This window comes from Temnothorax nylanderi, unplaced genomic scaffold (genome assembly GCF_030848795.1).
Source record: "Temnothorax nylanderi isolate EJ_2023f unplaced genomic scaffold, tnyl_v1.0 TNYL_tig0551_pilon, whole genome shotgun sequence".
In the NCBI taxonomy this organism is placed as follows: Eukaryota; Metazoa; Arthropoda; class Insecta; order Hymenoptera; family Formicidae; genus Temnothorax; species Temnothorax nylanderi.
This window is the reverse complement of record NW_027249613.1, coordinates 59,744-78,461: the sequence shown is the minus strand read 5'-3', so window position 1 is coordinate 78,461 and position 18,718 is coordinate 59,744.

The window sequence follows — 18,718 nt, the reverse complement described above, 5'->3', positions numbered from 1 at the left end:
CGTGACATTTTTTGGTTTTGAATTTTTTCTGAGATAAGTATTTGAGATAAAAATACGTTTTAGCCGGTTTTTTCATCGTGCAACCTTCTAGTTTTCAAAAAATATTTATTTGTGTCTTTTCATCACATTACTTTTAAAGTAGAACACGAAATGCCTCACTCTGTCTCGTGTCACGAATTGCCCCAATACCGGGGTAAATCGTGACAAGGCACGGGGCAATTCGTGACAATTCTTCTTTCAACGGGTTTCAATATCCGAATTCGTCCTATTTTCATGATTTATATCAAAACGTACACTTACTCACTCAAAAAGGTTTTTATTAATCAAATTGTACATTAAATGGAATAGGAAGGGCAAAAAATCGTTAGGCTTCGCTTTCGTCGTCTTCCGAACTGCGAGTAACGACCTTTCTCGGGCGTCCACGTCCTCTGCAAGCTGGCTGTTTCTTGGGGAGCTTGATCCTTATATTCTTTTTTTTATTTTGTACTCTTTCGTCATTTTCGTCAACAAGTGCATCGAGTTCATTAGCGTCAGTCAAAATTGCACTTCTCTTTCGTTTTTGTCCTCTTGTCGTGACTTTCCTTTTGCCCGCTTTTGGAAACGATCGAAGGGATTGTTTGAGGCCCTTGACACATCATTTTCAGTTGAGGTACCTGGCTGTGGTTGGTCATCTCCATTCCATCCTCGATCAGTGACTTGACCGGGTAAAAAATCGATTTCACCAAAAACGTCAGGATTAAAAGGAAAGAAAAAGGAAATTAATTATATTAATTTTGCATATTCTGATTCTGTTTCTGATATTAATATCTCAATTAAACCACTCCAATTTTTGAACACTAGAAATACTAATCCGCTTGATTACATTAATGACAAGTGGTTTTTGAATTTTTCCAACATTGACATTCCCACTGAAGTTTCATCCTTACTACAACTTGGAGATAAATTTAGTTTACCGGTCTCTATTAATAAGAAAAAAGCCATACATGAGTTCATTAAGGACTTGGAAAATAATGATGGCAAATACAAAATTGACAATAAAATCAGAATACGCAATGTGGCGATTCCTCAATTCTCCAACTTATTACAAAAAAGACCACTCGTCACATTGATTGAACGTAGTCTCATTGCGAGGTATAACTCTGCTTGCCAATTTCAAAGAAACAATCCGGATGTTATTTTCACAAGAGCCGATAAAGGGAATGTTACGGTAGCTTTAGACAAAAAAGAATATATTCAAAAAATGGAATTGTTACTTAGTGACAAAAATACGTATGAAATTGTCAAAAGAAATCCATCTGCAAAAATAGAAAGGGAGTTAAATGCCTTGATAAAAAAGTGGCTACAGAAGGAATATATTTCTAAGAATCAATATTTTTTCTTACATTCCAGCGATTCTACACTTCCAAAAGCTTATGGTCTCCCAAAGATTCACAAAAAGAACGTTCCATTTAGAATAATAGTCTCATCTGTCAACACGGCACTATATAATTTAGCAGCTTTTTTGCAAAAAATTTAGCTGATAGTTTACCAAAACCAAAGAGCCACGTCGATAACAGTTTTGAATTATGTACTGACCTATCGAAAATAAATGTGCAGAAATCGGAGATTTTAATCTCACTGGACGCGGTTTCGTTATTTACGAACGTACCTTCTGAGTTGGTCGTGGAAGGTTTAAAAAAGAGATGGAAGTTTATAAAAGAAAAAACAAGGTTATCTCGCGCTGAGTTTATTACTGCAGTCCAATTTGTTTTGGCTTCCACTTTTTTCACGTTTAATGGTGTCACATATAAGCAGACTTTTGGATCTCCAATGGGCTCCCCTTTGTCCCCGACATTGGCCGACATTGTCATGGAGGATTTGGAGGAGAGTGTTCTGAGTGCATTGGACATCCATTTGTCGTTTTATAAACGTTATGTGGATGATATTATTATGAAGATTCCGAGGGATAGCGTTCAAGATGTTCTGGATCACTTTAATGGTTATCATGATAGACTTAATTTTACAATCGAATACGAGAATAATGGCCGTCTTAGCTTTTTGGATTTGATGTTGATTGTAAAGGGAAACACAATTATAACAGATTGGTTCCATAAAGAAACGTTTTCTGGTAGGCTACTGTCCTTCTTTTCTAATCATCCGATTCAACATAAAATAGGAACAATTTATAGTTTAGTGGACAGAGGAATTATGCTATCACATCCTAGCTTTTATAAGAAAAATTTAAATTTTGTCATCAAAGTATTGCTTGGTAATGGGTATCCCATTGATTTGATTTTTTTACATATTAATAAGAGACTGAGGAAACTTCAGTCGATTAAGCATAACAATACGAGTGATGATTCCGAAAATGCAGGGAAAAAAAGTTTTATTGTTATTCCGTATTTGGGGCACACTTCCGAAATCATCGCTTCAGCAATCGATAAATCTGAAAATTCGGTGGGATATCGCATTCTTAACAATCTTAGTAGCATCATTAAGGTCCATAAGGATAAGAACGCCCATTTTTCTAATAATGACGTAGTTTATAAAATATGTTGTAAAAATTGTGATGCCTCTTATGTCGGTCAAACAAAAAGGCAGCTGCAAACTAGACTAAAGGAACATAAAAACAATATAAGATTAGATGATTCAAAGCATTCTGTTGTTTCGGAACATTCTACTAAATTTAATCATTCGTTTGACTGGGATAATACGCGCATTCTGGAAGTTGAGCATAATTACAAAAAGAGATTAACCGCAGAAATGATACATATTAAAGAGCAGATTAATGGTATAAATTTAAATAAAGACACGGAACTGCTAAACGATGCTTATTTTGACATCTTGAATCGATTATCTTGAACGTTGGGTTAATAACAAAGATTTATGTTTTCGTGTCCTTGTAATGTGGGTATCGTCTCAGTCGTCCGCTATCTCTCACGATGAACACACGTTTTGCGAGACGTTGTAATGAATTCACCCCGGCTCTTTGTTTCATCGTGACCACGTGTAATCATTGTAATCGTATAGTAATCCGAATAAACTTGCGTTATATAAAGTAAACTCTGATTATTACTCGCCAACAGGTTATGGGCCCAGAGTACATGAAACGCGAGTGTTCGATTTAAAGTCGCGAGTGAAGAACTCGGCGAAAACGTGGTTGCGGTGTACCGCGCGTCGCGTATACGGGAAGACCGTTAGTGTGAGAACCAGTACGCGAAAATAGAGAAATCGCGAGATAAAGACTGAGACAATAAAAGACAGTAAAAGTGGTGTTAAAATGTCAGCGATTATGAAAATCGAGCCGTTAACTGCCGAAAATTATGATACGTGGAAAATGCAGATGGAAGCTATACTGGTGAAAAACGACGTATGGGCCTACGTGAACGGGACAAAAGTGAAGCCGTCGTCTGGGACAGATGCGATGGAATGGACAAATAAAGATGCGAAAGCAAAAGCCGATATCGTGTTGTCGATGAGTACGTCGGAGTTGAACGTGATCCGTGGTCTAGAAACGTCTAGAGAAGTATGGCTAAAAATCGAATCGACATTCCAGTCGAAGGGACCGGCGCGAAAAGCGATACTCTTGAAGAAAATTATTTTGTCACGATTGAAAGAGGGGGACAATGTGCGAACCCATCTAACGGAATTTTTCGAGGCAGTGGCAAAATTAAAAGAGATCGGTTTGGTAGTCAACGAGGAAGTGTTAACAATCTTATTGTTATACAGTCTGCCAGAATCGTTTGGAAATTTTCGTTGCGCTATTGAGACACGAGATGAATTGCCAGATCCCGAGATATTGCGAGTGAAAATACTTGAAGAATACGAATCGCGAAAAGCGAGCGACAATACAGAGCAGAATGTTATGTACGCGAGAAGGTCAAAGTTTCGTCAAAACACGCGCGTGCCACATGACAGTCGTGAAGATTCGAGGAACAATAAAACCGAAAGCCAAGCTGGTGCGGGACAAGGAAAACTTAAATGTTTCCGTTGTGGTAAAACCGGTCATATTGCCAAAAGATGTCTGGCAAAGTATCCTGCGAATTTACAAGTGAGTGCACGACAGGTGGAAGACAATGACAATGAATCGGTGAGTTCGGAACGCGCGCGCGGGGACACGGCGATGTTGAACACAGTTGAGACGGTGCTATTTAATCGCGAGAGCGTAAATGGTGTAGAATGGTGCTTGGACAGTGGATGCACTGCACACATGTGTACTGAAAAGACAAAGTTCGAGAAAATCGAAAGTGTGTATAAGACATTGAATTTGGCGAACAGTGAGTCAACGAGTATAACGGGCGCGGGAAACGTGCGAATGGCCGTGAGTAATGGTAAACGGGAGACAAATGTAAACTTTGAAAAAGTATATTACGTGTCGGATTTACGTACAAACTTGTTATCGGTGTCAAAAATAACGGATCGCGGATATGAAGTACATTTTCGTGAAAAAGACGCGACCGTGACCGGTGAGCACGGAGAAATAATTTTTCGAGCAGATAGAATCGGAAATTTGTATTACGTGCGAAGGGGCAAAGACGCGGTAAATGAAAACGATGCGGCGAGAAAAGGAGATAATGTGGCGATGTCCGTGAATCATACGAAAAGTGAGATCGACGAGCATTACAAGTTGGGACATTTAAACGAACGAGACTTAAAAAGCATGGCGAAAAGCGGAGTTGTGCACGGGTTAAAACTTAAAATCGATCAAACAATGTCAAAATGCGAAGTGTGTATTCGCGAGAAACAAACTCGAGCTCCATTTCCGAAAAGTGAAGGCGGTTGTACGAAAAACTTATTAGAAATAGTACATTCAGATGTGTGTGGACCGATGAGAACTGCGTCACATTCTGGCGCAAAATACTTTGTGACATTTATCGATGATAGGTCGCGTTGGTGCGAGGTTATCTTTGTGAAAAACAAAAGCGATGTTTTGAGTGCATTTAAAAAATACAAGGCCGCGGCAGAAACTTTAACAGGGAGAAAAATAAAAGCATTGCAGTCGGACAATGGAACAGAATACTGCAACAAGGAATTTGACCAATTCTTGGAGCAAAACGGTATCGCGAGGCGATTATCAACACCGCATACCCCTCAACAAAACGGCGTGGCGGAGAGAAAGAATCGGACGCTGGTCGAAATGGCCAGGTGCATGATGCGTCAAGCGGATGTTTCTCCAGTGTTTTGGGCAGAGGCGGTAAATACTGCGTGTTATGTGAGAAATCGGTGCGTGACAAAATCGTTGGATGGACAGGTACCGTATAAAGTATGGAAGGGAAAAATACCTACGGTGATATATTTTCAAATCTTTGGTTCGAGAGTGTTCGTGTCGGACAAAAATCCCCAAAAAGGAAAATTTGACTCGAGATCGGAGGAGGGTATTTTCGTAGGATACTCAAACGAATCGAAAGCGTATCGCGTGTGGCTACCGAAATCGCGTAAAGTAATCGTGAGTCGCGACGTGAAATTTTTGAACGAGTCAGCTTTTGATCGTGAATACCAAGAGTTTCTTGAGGACGAGAAACCTGACCAAATCGAAACTAGGGGACACGAACAGGGAGACGAGTTGATTGAGGACAGAGCAAAGGAGCATCACGCCGAAGGACCTCAAGTTGCTATCAAGGAAAGGGATCACACAGAAGTACCTCAAGATGTCATTGTTAGAGCGCCTAAACGAAGGGCAACGGAAGGCTCTACTCCTTTACCAACGAGGCTTCAACCACCGAAACGTGGAAGGGGAAGACCGATGCTATTGCGTACCGGATCGGTTGGAAGGCCGAGAAAACTATATCAGGCCACTAACAACAATGACGGAAACGATGGTGAGGATAGTGAAGTTTCGGATGATGAGGGTCTACCTGGTGAGACTCCAGACAATGATGACGCGTTTATGGAATGTAACCTAACAATAACACACGATCCTGCAACGTGGCAAGAAGCGGAGCAAAGCGACGACGTCGAAGACTGGAGAACAGCCATGGAAGATGAATACCTTGCGCAGATACGTAACAACACTTGGGAAATTGTATCAAGACCACAAAAGCGAAAAGTGATTGGTAGTAGATTTGTTTTCTGTACCAAAGATAGTGGACTAGTCACAAAGAAGAAAGTACGTCTTGTAGCAAAGGGTTGCTCACAACGTGCAGGGGAGGATTTCCATGAAACTTATTCTCCCGTGGCAAGATCGACTTCAATTCGATTATTGGCGGCATTGTCGACAGAGTTGGGGTTGCAAATCCATCAAATGGATGTGGTAACCGCCTACCTCAATGGTGAATTAGAAGAGGACGTGTACATGGAGGTACCTGAGCAGTTACGCGAGGTACTGACGAAGATCATCGCTGGAAAACACGTAGGTTCAGATGCGGAAATAGTCAGGAAAGAAGACATTATAAGAACTGCAAAACGCTGGCTACATGCATTGAACGCACATCAAGATAGTGTATGCTTGTTGAAGAAAGCACTTTATGGATTGCGACAATCAGGGTTGCAATGGTATCGTCGTCTTGTGTCAAAACTGAAGCAAATGGGTATGCAACCAACGAACCAAGACTCATGTATGTTTACGTCGCGAAGGAAAAACTGCGTGATGATAATTGCGATTTATGTCGACGATATTGTGATCGCAACCAACGACCCGAGCTGGATGAAAGAGGTGAAGCGGAATTTGGCGGAGTCATTCGAGATGAAAGACTTGGGACCAGTGAATCATTGCCTGGGAATCGAATTTCAACAAGACGAGAATGACTATAGTGTTGTCTTAACACAGCGTCAATACACTGAAGCTATCTTGGAGCGTTTTGGCATGCAAGATTGCAAACCAGCGAGGACTCCAATCGATACAAATGTGCAACTGACAAAACCGTCACGAGCTAATGAGAAGATAATGAGACAATATCCTTTCCAACGTCTCATTGGAGCATTGATGTATCTTGCGGTATCTACGAGGCCAGATATCGCGTACGCGGTCAATTTCCTGAGTCAATTCAATACGAATTATTCAACTGAGCACTGGCTGGCAGCCAAAAGAATCCTCAGATACCTGAGGGGCACCGAGAGTCATGGTCTGATGTACCAAAAATCAGATATACCATTGTACGGAGTAGTTGACGCAGACTGGGGTGCCAATACAGTTGACAGGCGATCATATTCTGGATACGCATTTATCCTAGCAGGAGCAGCAATATGTTGGGAAGCTCGAAAGCAACGAACTGTAGCGCTATCGAGTGTAGAGGCCGAGTATATGGCCATGTCGGAGGCCACCAAAGAAGCGATTTATCTTCAAGGTTTATTACGCGACACAGCAGGACCATGCGATGGGACCATACTGTTCAACGACAACCAGGGAGCACAGCGTTTGGTATACAGCACTGGTGTGCATCATTCGAGAACCAAACATATCGACTTGCGCCACCATTTCATTCGAGACCACTGTGCATCGGGCGCGATTGAGCTTCAGTATATGTCTACCAATGATATGCCGGCAGACATATTAACTAAGGGATTAACCGGACATAAACACATTCAGTGCCAGGATGGTTTGGGGATGATTGAGTTGCGCGAGTAACCTAGCTGGAGCCTACGACTTCGAGGGGAGGTGTTGGAGATACGAAGTGGCTCCACTCGAACTAACGGGTCGCGATATTACCGACGCCTATCTATTCTTTTCGATACTTATAGATTCGAGTTCAGTTCTCTTTCTGGCGTCGCACGGTTGACCACGTGTAATCATTGTAATCGTATAGTAATCCGAATAAACTTGCGTTATATAAAGTAAACTCTGATTATTACTCGCCAACAACTACTTATGTGAGTCAATTGTGGCTAAGCTCGTTTTAAATCAAAAGTTCTTTTCGGTCTTATGTGAATTCTATTTTTAACATAGTTGTCACTGAGATGGTTGTGAGACAAGGAATTTACATCCATATGAGTTTTGATGGACGAATAAGGGACATACAGCGGGAGAAGCGACCGACTCAGTGCGTGGATTGACGAATAATTGACACTTCTGACTTCAATATGACTAACTGTCCGATTGCTTTGGTGAGACCGGATTAATGCAAATTGTGGCGTCGTAATGAGTTGATTCGTTGTACTCTTAGAATAATGCGAGATATATATGCGTTTTTGTAATTTTTATTGTTCTGAGGAAGGCCAAGTAAGGCGCGAAACGTTAACGAATTTGTATACTATATTGAATGTATTAAATAATTTTCTTTAACACCTGATAATTGCTCGAAATTGGCCGTTTGAATTTATTTAGTTGTTACTTTGTCGAGCGAAACATTTGTTTATTTTAAAAGGAAAGATTCCTGCTGCTTTGAATCCGGCCCTGATGTTTGTACTTGTTGTGGCTAAAGGCAAAGAATCGGTGACGATCGAAGGGATGTCATATATCGTCATCGTTTTCCCAGAATTGTTCACGCAATGTGTCACGAATTACCCCAGGCGGTCATGTCACGAAATGCCCCAGCGTCATTTTTATCTTTCGTGGTCCGAAAAACCCAGACAAGAAATAAATGCATGCAACCTGCGTTACACATGTGTGTGTAAATGCCAGGTGAACAAGTAAAACTTACCGTTTCAAATCTGGAAGCAATTGCTTCGTATTGAACACAAAATATCCGTGGATTTAAAAATTTACTTTTACACGAGGTAAACACTTTTTCCGCCACTGACAACGAAACATTGTAGATACGCACACCGAATTTTGTTCTAATATAGAGGACCATTAGACCCATCTATGGTCTGTAATACAGGTTTCTACCAGCAAATGCATAGAAGTTATCCGCGCGGGAAATTTTTCGTATTGTCACGAATTGCCCCGGTCTCCCCTACATTATTTTTTAAAAATATTTAAAAACAACTACATAAATTTTGAAGTAAAATCTAAATTACCATAATATCCATGAAATTGAATGGGATAAAATGACCACTTAGGATCATTAATAACAGGAGAAACTTGTTTTACGATAAATGTATTTATATTTTTTACTGATGGCCACCAGCATTCTGTCAAATTAGAGCGAAGCCATAAAGATGGAACCTCTGATACGATTTCCTCTTCATCATTTCCATCGCTTGAAAAAGTCACGACAGCGAAATCTTTTGCCATTATTAATAATCTGTAAAAAAGCAAAGTTTGTTAAATAATTTATCATCGTTTTTAATTCTAAATTTTTTTACCAATATTAGTACTCGCCATAAACATATTTCCTGTTGGTGCAGTAAAGGCAATACCACAGCTTCTTCGTCATATAAAGGTAATTTTGCGCATTTTGATTTAATATCAGATAATGGAACAGTAATTAGCTCATATTGTAACTCATTAATTTGTTTAATTCCAATATTTAAAGAGTCGCATGGACTGTGAAAAAATGATTTAACATTCGAATACTTTTTACCAATAACGTAAATCTGTTCACTTCTTAAATAAATTTTTGTAAGTGAAATCGTTGTACCATCTAACAAAGAACAACAGTTATCAGCAGTTTTTGTACTAAGATAGAAACCTTTGCATTGAACCGATTTTATTATCTTTTTGCCATTGACGTTTTTAAAGCACAATTTTGGATAAATCTTTTCTACATTTGTCATATTTAAATTATCCTCTTCTATACAACGATTAACTAATTGTTGTAATGGTCGACTTGAAGATCTAACTTTTGATTTAATTTTTTGCATGTAATTTTCGAACTTAAACGCGCTAAATTCATCTAATGGCCCCCATAATTTTACATAGTCGCATAGATGAACTAAATTATGCACGTTATATGATATATGTTGATGACCATATAATGTACCGTAATTTTCAACAAAATATACTAGTAAACTGTGTGCATAATCAAGCAGTTGTACGCAATATTCTTTGCTACATAAGATTCTAATTGCTACACTCAAGCTTAAAAAATGAACGTATTTATCGCGTGATAATGTCTTAAAAAAATTACTGGTCCAGTATATTATAATAATTGCCTTAATTCAGTGGCTTTAAACCGATCGACCTCATCTAGTTTTCTTGGCTTTCTAGCAAATTCTTTAGGTAAGAATAATGACATGGATAACAAAGTAGTTGAAATAAGAGCTATCAGATTTGCAGCCATACGAACATTATGTTTACCTTTAATCCAAAACTGCAACAACCGTTTCATTATTCCTAACAGTACAAGATGCATGTAGTCTATAGGAAATTGGGTAACCATTCCAATGTTTAAATCTTCAAGAATAGAAGTCATTTTATGATGTTCTTCTTGTTGTTTTAATTTAAACGATTCATCTGATCTTAGGATTGCATTAATTTCTGGGTACGTTACTCTATTTTCTATGTAATCTCCCTCTTGAATGCAATTACCGCATCCAAAATACGCATTATGTCCCTTAATTTCTTTGATAAACGATTTTGCGGGAGCATCGCAGATAAATACGTTCACTTTTACGGTTATTTTTTTGTCATACTGTGTAATACCAGTTTGAAAAATTTCAAGACAATCATCCTTGAAATATTTCAGAAAAGTATTGCAACATTTTGGCTTTTGAAAACCATGATAGACACCGACTATAAATGGTTCGGTGTAAAAATCTGCAACTATACTAGCTAAAATAGGCCAAAATTGACTGCCAGAAGATTTTGTTAAAGGAAGACCATCTATATTCACATTAATATTTATTTGCGATGGACAAGTATTTCGGCAATAATGCTTGCGAATAGATTTTTTTAAACTATTACTTAAACCTACATGATAATAGTTTCCTGGTGTCATTTCAATAATGTCTACTTGTCTGGGAGTTTGTAACAAAGTTCGAGCATCAATAGGAAGATCATGGCCGTATTTTACTAGAACTTTTAATAAACTACTTATAGTAGAATGATTTACACGATTTTCAATAGCCCATAATCGGATGTCATTTACAATTTCTGTTTTATTAAAAAACTCATCGTCTGAACTACTTGATGGAAGACTATCTTTATCAGTATTAATTCCTGAATGTATAGACATTAAATCATCATTGTTTTCAATAAATTTATCAGTGTTAATTCCATTGGAATTATCAAAATCAATTTTTCTTGATAAATTTTGCTGCTGAGGTAATTGTTCAATGTTACCTGGTCCATTTGATCCACTTACAATGTCATTTTGAACTTCTGAACTATTTGAGTCAACAGTCATTTGGGAAACATTATAGAGTTCCTTTACAAAAATTCGTCTCCGCTGTCTTGGCGTTAAACAAGTAATGTCTAATCTTAATTTTGATTTAGACATAATATAATTTTATGAAATAACACGAAGAAATGGAAAGCTAGATTGCGATTATATGCACGAAGATTTGGGTTTGCGTTTAGGCTTATGTTATGGTTATATTCTCCTTTTCCGCTGAATATGTATTTAGGAAAGCTGGAATATATATTTATTATCTGGAGAATAAAAGATATTTTGATAAATAGAAGAGGTTCTTAAGGGAAAGATCTGCAGTTATGTTAAATACAAACTAATCCAAAAATTAAATTATTTACATTAATCTTATATTAAGATTTACCATTACAATTACTATATAGAAAAAAGATAATAAACCGGTATGTAATAAATATTCAATTTAATGCAAAATTAAATATTGTAATCTGAAGAAAACTACAGAAAAAAAACTGTAATTATTAGGAGACAATAAAATGCGATGTAAATTTGCACTCAAAATGTCTAAGCTTCTAATGATTCAGAAAAGCGGTGCGAATAAGTTTTTTGTTTCTTCTCATTATCATAATTGCCTAACAGATGTTGTAAAAAGACATGAGAAACATAGGCCGCTTTCCGATATTCACTGCCAGTACCGAAAATTTATAGTGTGCGTAACATAAACTATAGATTTTTATTATTGGCAGTGAATATCGGAACGCAGCCATGGTATTGCATAAAATAAATTAAACTCACTGCCAAATATAGAAACAATGTAGTGTAAAACGAGTACGTCGCCAGTACGTCGTGGGGTGTGTCCTTTATGTTCACATTCACTGCATAGAGACAAGACAAATTTAACTTCACAATTGATTTTTTACCGCAAAATAACTTTTCACTTATAGCGTTTTTGATTTGTTGACTCGACCCGACTCGGATCAGATCAAAAGTTTGGTTTAAAACTCGATGACTTTAAACTATCAAGGCAGAAAGCGTTTCTTAACCTCCATGAAAGAAATTCTTAGCATTATCGCAGCATATATTTCATTATCATTTTTCCGAACTTTTGAACCCAAGTCGGAGCGAGTCAACAAGTCGGAAACACTATTAATTAATTAATGCAGTTTTAACCTCATACTTACCAAGATTTTTACACTATCTATACACTGTTGTGTCGAAAAATCACGGGCGCGCGAAAAAGCGCGGGCGATTATCGTTTCCGTGGATTCCGCCATATTAAAAGCTGAAGCCAGAGCTGCGGTCCGATTCACACTCACAGCGCTGTAAGCATCATTCTGTCTTTGTTGCACATCGAATATCAACCGAAGATAGACCAATGCTTTCAGCGCTGTGAGCATGAATCGGACCGCAGAATTGGTGATCGGTACCACGGTCTTACATATTTTGATTGCGCGCTTGCGCATACTTAAGCCAATTAACGGAATTAATTATCCAGTAAAGTATAAGGGCGTATTCATATGAACTTATATAACCACATAAAGCACAGAAAAATTTATCGCGCATCTTGTATAAAAAAATATGAACAATATGGGCCGATATCACAGTCTCCGATTAACGTGATCCTTCGATTAAACTCACTCTTCGTCTCTTTCTAGGGGGACAGTTAGAAAGAGATGCAGAGTGAATTTAATCGGAGGATCACGTTAATCGGAGACTGTGATAGCGGCCCTATGCCCAGCAAACACTAAGTAACATGCTACATCATACATGCAATTAAGTTATAATTTCTTACTCAACAATATAAATGCAATACATATGTGTAATAATATGTGCAATAAATATTATAACAAATATATGTATAATTTCTATGATTGCATCATCGCGGAATTAAAATGTTTTGTCCCTTATAAGTAATAATTATGATATTTATAATTAATAACATATATACTAGAACTCTTTATTATATGCATATTATTATATATATTATTTATACATATACATAATTGAGGCTATTGATAGAAAAAGAGCACATAAGCCTAATGTACCCTTTTTTCTATCAATAACTTTAATTACATTTTTTGAGTCCAGTTTCTTTTATAGAGTACTTAATGACGTTAATGAAATTATACAAATATTATTAAAAGAATATTTTAATATTTAAAAATGTTTAAAAATGTCCCAGATACGTTTTTGCAATAACATATATTACATGCATATGTCATATTTTCAAAATGTTCGAGAACGTCAACAAAGTTTATATATTTATTTTGTCTTTAAAGTGACATCGAAGTTTCGTTATTATAGTTATGTAACGGTTACAAAGTTTTTACAGAACGTACATTGACGTCGACAAAATCATGTTAAAATATTACATGTTTAACATGACGTGACAATTATGTCATTTAGAGTAATGTAACATTTATGCAGATTTTAGAGTATGCACATTGACGTCGACGAAATCATTTTAATATTACATGTTTAACATAACGTGGCAATTATGTCATTAGAGTTATGTAACATTTATGCAGATTTTAGAGCATGCACATTGACATCGACAAAATCATGTTAATGTTACATGTTTAACATGACGTGGCAGTTATGTCGTTAGAGTTATGTAACATTTATGCAGATTTTAGAGTATGCACATTTACATTTACCAAATTACATAAATGTTACATAACAAAATAACGTCAAAATTTCATAACTATCCTATATAGCAATTACAGATTTATTACATGAATGACATAACTGATACGTCATAGTTCGGTTATGCTGATTTGTAACATATACATATAGTATATTATGTAATTGTTACGAAAACGATCCTTGTCTGTTTACTGGGTATATATACTATTGCCAAAGGTAAAGTAAGTAGAGTTCGATACCAATTGTAAAGCTTTTAAAAATTCGTCCTTACGGATATCAAAAATTTTTGAAATGTAATAACAACATCAAAGGAAATTAGGACAAAATATTTATCTATATGTGTTCAAGTTGATTTTTGATGACTCAAAGCAAAGTCGAAACGTCCGATTTATAATTATGTACCTTATTAATAAATTAAAGATTGTTATAACGTTAACGTATACACTGTTATCCGCGTTGCCCTCTCAAAGCTCACCTCTTAGTTGCATGCTAATTTCATTATCGAGAGTCCTTAGTGAGACAGGATATTTTTATCCTTCACCTGCCGCCCCTGCCACGGCCGGGGTCCGTCGGCTGGCAGGGCTCTAATAATTTACTCAGCAATAAATGATAAATATAATAAATAATAAATAATAGATAACAATTAAATAATAAATAAATAATTTGGACGCCAATCAGTTTTAAAGGAACTGATAAACTTATAATATTATGAAATTTTTGCATGAGACGACACAAGGAGGGTTCAGTTGGAGGACTCGTAATATAATTTTTGCAAGACTGCTATTATAATTATTCCTTGAGACAAAGAAATATAATTTATTCTCGACTCACTATGTACAGGCTTCTTCGACTAAGCTATCTTCGATCACAATTGAAACTTTAATATTTTACACTTTATACAACACTATATAATATTTATTCCTCGACTAGCCGCTTCAACAGACGGAAAGGAAGTGTCCTTCCTTGCTTCCTAACGGCAGCGGACCTCCCCAATTTCCTACTCTATATTCTATATGGATCTATCTATACGGATCTATACGGATCGATATTGATCTTTCCACGCGCGCGCCGTTTATCGAAAGCTCAATGGAGCTTGATAATAACGAATAAACGCAAAACACAACAAATATTCAAAGGATACAAACAGAGGATACATACATCGACAATTGAACAAAAAGGCAAATTTTGGCGACTCTTCGAGAAGTAAATGAGTCAAGCGTTAACGTCAGGGGAAATTTTACTTTTCCTGTCACATTAGTTATTTATATATACACTTATTATTTATTATTCTTTTTTTTGCTTCCTCATAGAGGAAGCTTTGTTTTCGTAAATCTCGTGTATGGACCTTTGATCGCGTATAAAGCTAGATCTAATCAACCAAATCTTAAAAAATTATATATGAAATAGGGGTAGAAAAGACCGAAGAAAAATGATTTTTTTTTAGTTTTTGATGCCAGTGTGTTCTGAATGTTCTAAAACGTCAGAAAATCGCATTGAAAATAAATGTCCGTATGTGTGTATGTGTGTATGTATGTATGTACACATTTATCTATAACTCAAGAATTAATCAACCGAATCTTAAAGAATTATATATGAAATAGGGGTAGAAAAGACTAAAGAATATAATAGAATTAGAAAAAATTGCTAATAATAAAGGGGTTACCGATTTCTGTCTAAAAAAAATCTACGTAATTGCTCTAATTTTCGCAAATTTTGAGATATCAAACTTAATTTTTTTTTATGGATAGAGTATCATTAGGTAGGTTGGTATTGAATTTAGCAAGGATCGGTGAAGGGGTTACCGATTGTTGCCTAAAAAGTGTATAAGTTGTACATGTATAATCTTATATAGAGTATCATTAAAGGGGGGGAGGAAGGTTGTTTTGAATTTGACGAGGATTGGTGAAGGGATTACCGATTTTTGCCTAGAAAATGTATAAGTTATTTGATGGATAGAGTATCATTTAAGGGGGTATAACACCTTTGAGCATGAAATTTAACCTTTTTTTTCACGATTTTTTTTAACATATAAGGAATAGAGCAATCGAAAATCGGCTTTAAGGGGTCTTTTTATTATACATTAAAGATGTAAAAAAAAATTTTTTTGTATATATATAAAATTATTCGTATATAAAATATACACCCTGTCAAAAGAGGCCGTGTGCGTCCAGCTGGTGTACACGATTTCGGCTGACTGGTATGACCTAGAACAGAAATCCAAAAAAATTCTTAATCTGTGATAGATTGGCTATGGAGATACATAGCCGTTTTTAAATTGGATTGTTAGTTTTTTTTGGGAACCAATTTTATACACGATTTTTCAGTGTAAATTTGGACACTTTTGTTTAAATTAGTGTCAATTTCGCAAAAATCAGTATTTTTCAAAAATCCTATGTAGCTCCATAGCCAATCTATCACAGATTAAGAATTTTTTTGGATTTCTATTCTAGGTCATACCAGTCAGCCGAAATCGTGTACACCAGCTGGACGCACACGGCCTCTTTTGACAGGGTGTATATTTTATATACGAATAATTTTATATACAAAAAAATTTTTTTTTACATCTGTAATGTATAATAAAAAGACCCCTTAAAGCCGATTTTCGATTGCTCTATTCCTTATATGTTAAAAAAAATCGTGAAAAAAAAGGTTAAATTTCATGCTCAAAGGTGTTATACCCCCTTAAGGAAGGTTGTTATTGAATTTTGCGAGGATCGGTGAGAGAAGGGGAGTTACAGATTTTTTCTTAAAAAGTGTATAAGTTATACATGTATTTTTATATAGAGTATCATTAAAGGAAGATTGGTATTGAATTTGGCGATAATCGGTAAAAGAGTTCTTTCTTTATAAAATTTTGAATTTTTTGAGAAATGTCCGTGGTTGCTCTAACTTCCGCCAACTAACTTCCGCCAATTTTGAGATATCGGGCTATTTATAATTATATTATATCCTTCAGTCTTTTCTGTTCCTATTTCATATATAATTCTTTAAGATTTGGTTGATTAGACCCAGCTTTATACGCGATCAAAGGTCCATATGCGAAGTCCATAAATGGACCATGTAGCCTGAACTTCCAACAAAGTCAACATCGATTTGACATTGCATGGATTGTAAAACCCCACTTGTGCTACTAAGCTGACCCTCTATTAATTCATATAAAAAGGTTAAATTTAAAATTAAAAAGTGTGCAAATTAGAAACTTGCACATTGCTTCCTCATTATTACAGATCGCTACCATTGCTCCTATTTTATTTCGCTCATAAAGCTTCCTCTGAGGAAGCCAAACTAATAATTATTCATCAAATAAAATACAAGCTTCCTCATAAGAGGAGCTTCGTGAGCGAAATAAAATAGGAGCAATGGTAGCGATCTGTAATGATGAGGAAGCAATATGCAAGTTTCTAATTTTTTTGTATACTTAATGTTAACCTCATGGAAAATATTTGAGCTACCATAAAGCTGAAAGTTCATGTTAAGAAGGCAATTTGTCTATAGAAAAAAGAAGTTTAATGACACTTTGAGCCTTCCAGTCCCTTCTTTATCTAGTAGATTGTATTTTTTTACACCAAAAACTGTAGCGATACAATGTACACTATAGCTTTTATATTATTTTGCTAATTTATTAAAAGTATCTTTTCTCCAAAAGATGTCGACTCTAGTTTATTTGTTCACTTTATCGGAATTAAGAGAAATTGGAACTAAATAGAAAACCTCAAACCTTTATAATATAAATATGAGTGTACCCAAGGAATAGTCGCCATATTGGATTGATTTAACAATCTTAATCTTAAAATTATGCAGATCTTGATAGAAAGTATGCCAAGCTGTTTATCAATAGTAATGATGGAGTCGTTTATTGCTATAATTGTAATTTAGTTGTAATTATTATACATGCACCATTATTTGGCATCATAGTTTTATAATACTAAAACACTACAAGCGCTACGCACGTACCATTTAACTTTTTTATTATAAACATTTACACCACAATAAAAAAATAATTGCGCTTTGAATAAGTAACCTTCTGTCATTCGACTTTGGCGATGACAGCCGCACAAATCACTCGGTGAAGCAAACCGGATGCAAGCTTCACACGAGATACATCTGACACGAAGTAACACGCACAATACATCGAGATAACTAATCAGCATCATAGAAAAGAGGCAACAATGAATTCAACTAACGACTTAACGGCTTTTTTAAGAGTGCAAATGTTTTAAAAATTCACGCTTTTTCTTTGCCATAGATTTTGGTCAAGACAATCGAATTGCGATTGTAATTAGCAAAGTGAAGTTTTGAATGGAGCTTGTTCTCGAAATCCCGAGGCGCGAGCCGACCGCAATCTCGCCGAGTTTAACCGCGAAATTATGCGATTTAGCTTGTTTGTATACGTAATTTACATTGACAACGCTCGCGCACCTCGTCAACGACCATCATCATCCGCGCGTCTAAACTAAACTATCTAGCTCACCACTATCCAAAACTTAAACGAGCCATATAAATAATACGCGTTTAACCATGAGTTAATTACCTGGAAAATGTCGTGTTGCAAACTACGTGAAATCATCAGTAATTAAATGAAATCATCATAATTTGTAGAATTCGTGTTGGAGATGCGCGCAGTAAAATGTAAATAGTTCGTTTAACCAAAGCGTTTCTGAAATGAAAAGCGATGTAAATATATGTTTAAATAATGTCTTTAAATATTTATCTTTACACAATGTTTGCTCAAAACTTTTTGATTAACGTCAGTATCTTTAAAAACCATTTGTTAATAGCAATTCTTCATTAAAACAAAACTTGAACTGAATTAAGATGGATAGCGAGCGTATTTAGCTAAGAAACACAATAGGAGGGCGGAACCCACTGCATCCACGCATACACTTTTCATACATATATGAAAAATATAAAAAAGCTATAAAAAAATAACATTCTAAGACATTCTTAGTGTTTTCTTCGATTTTAGT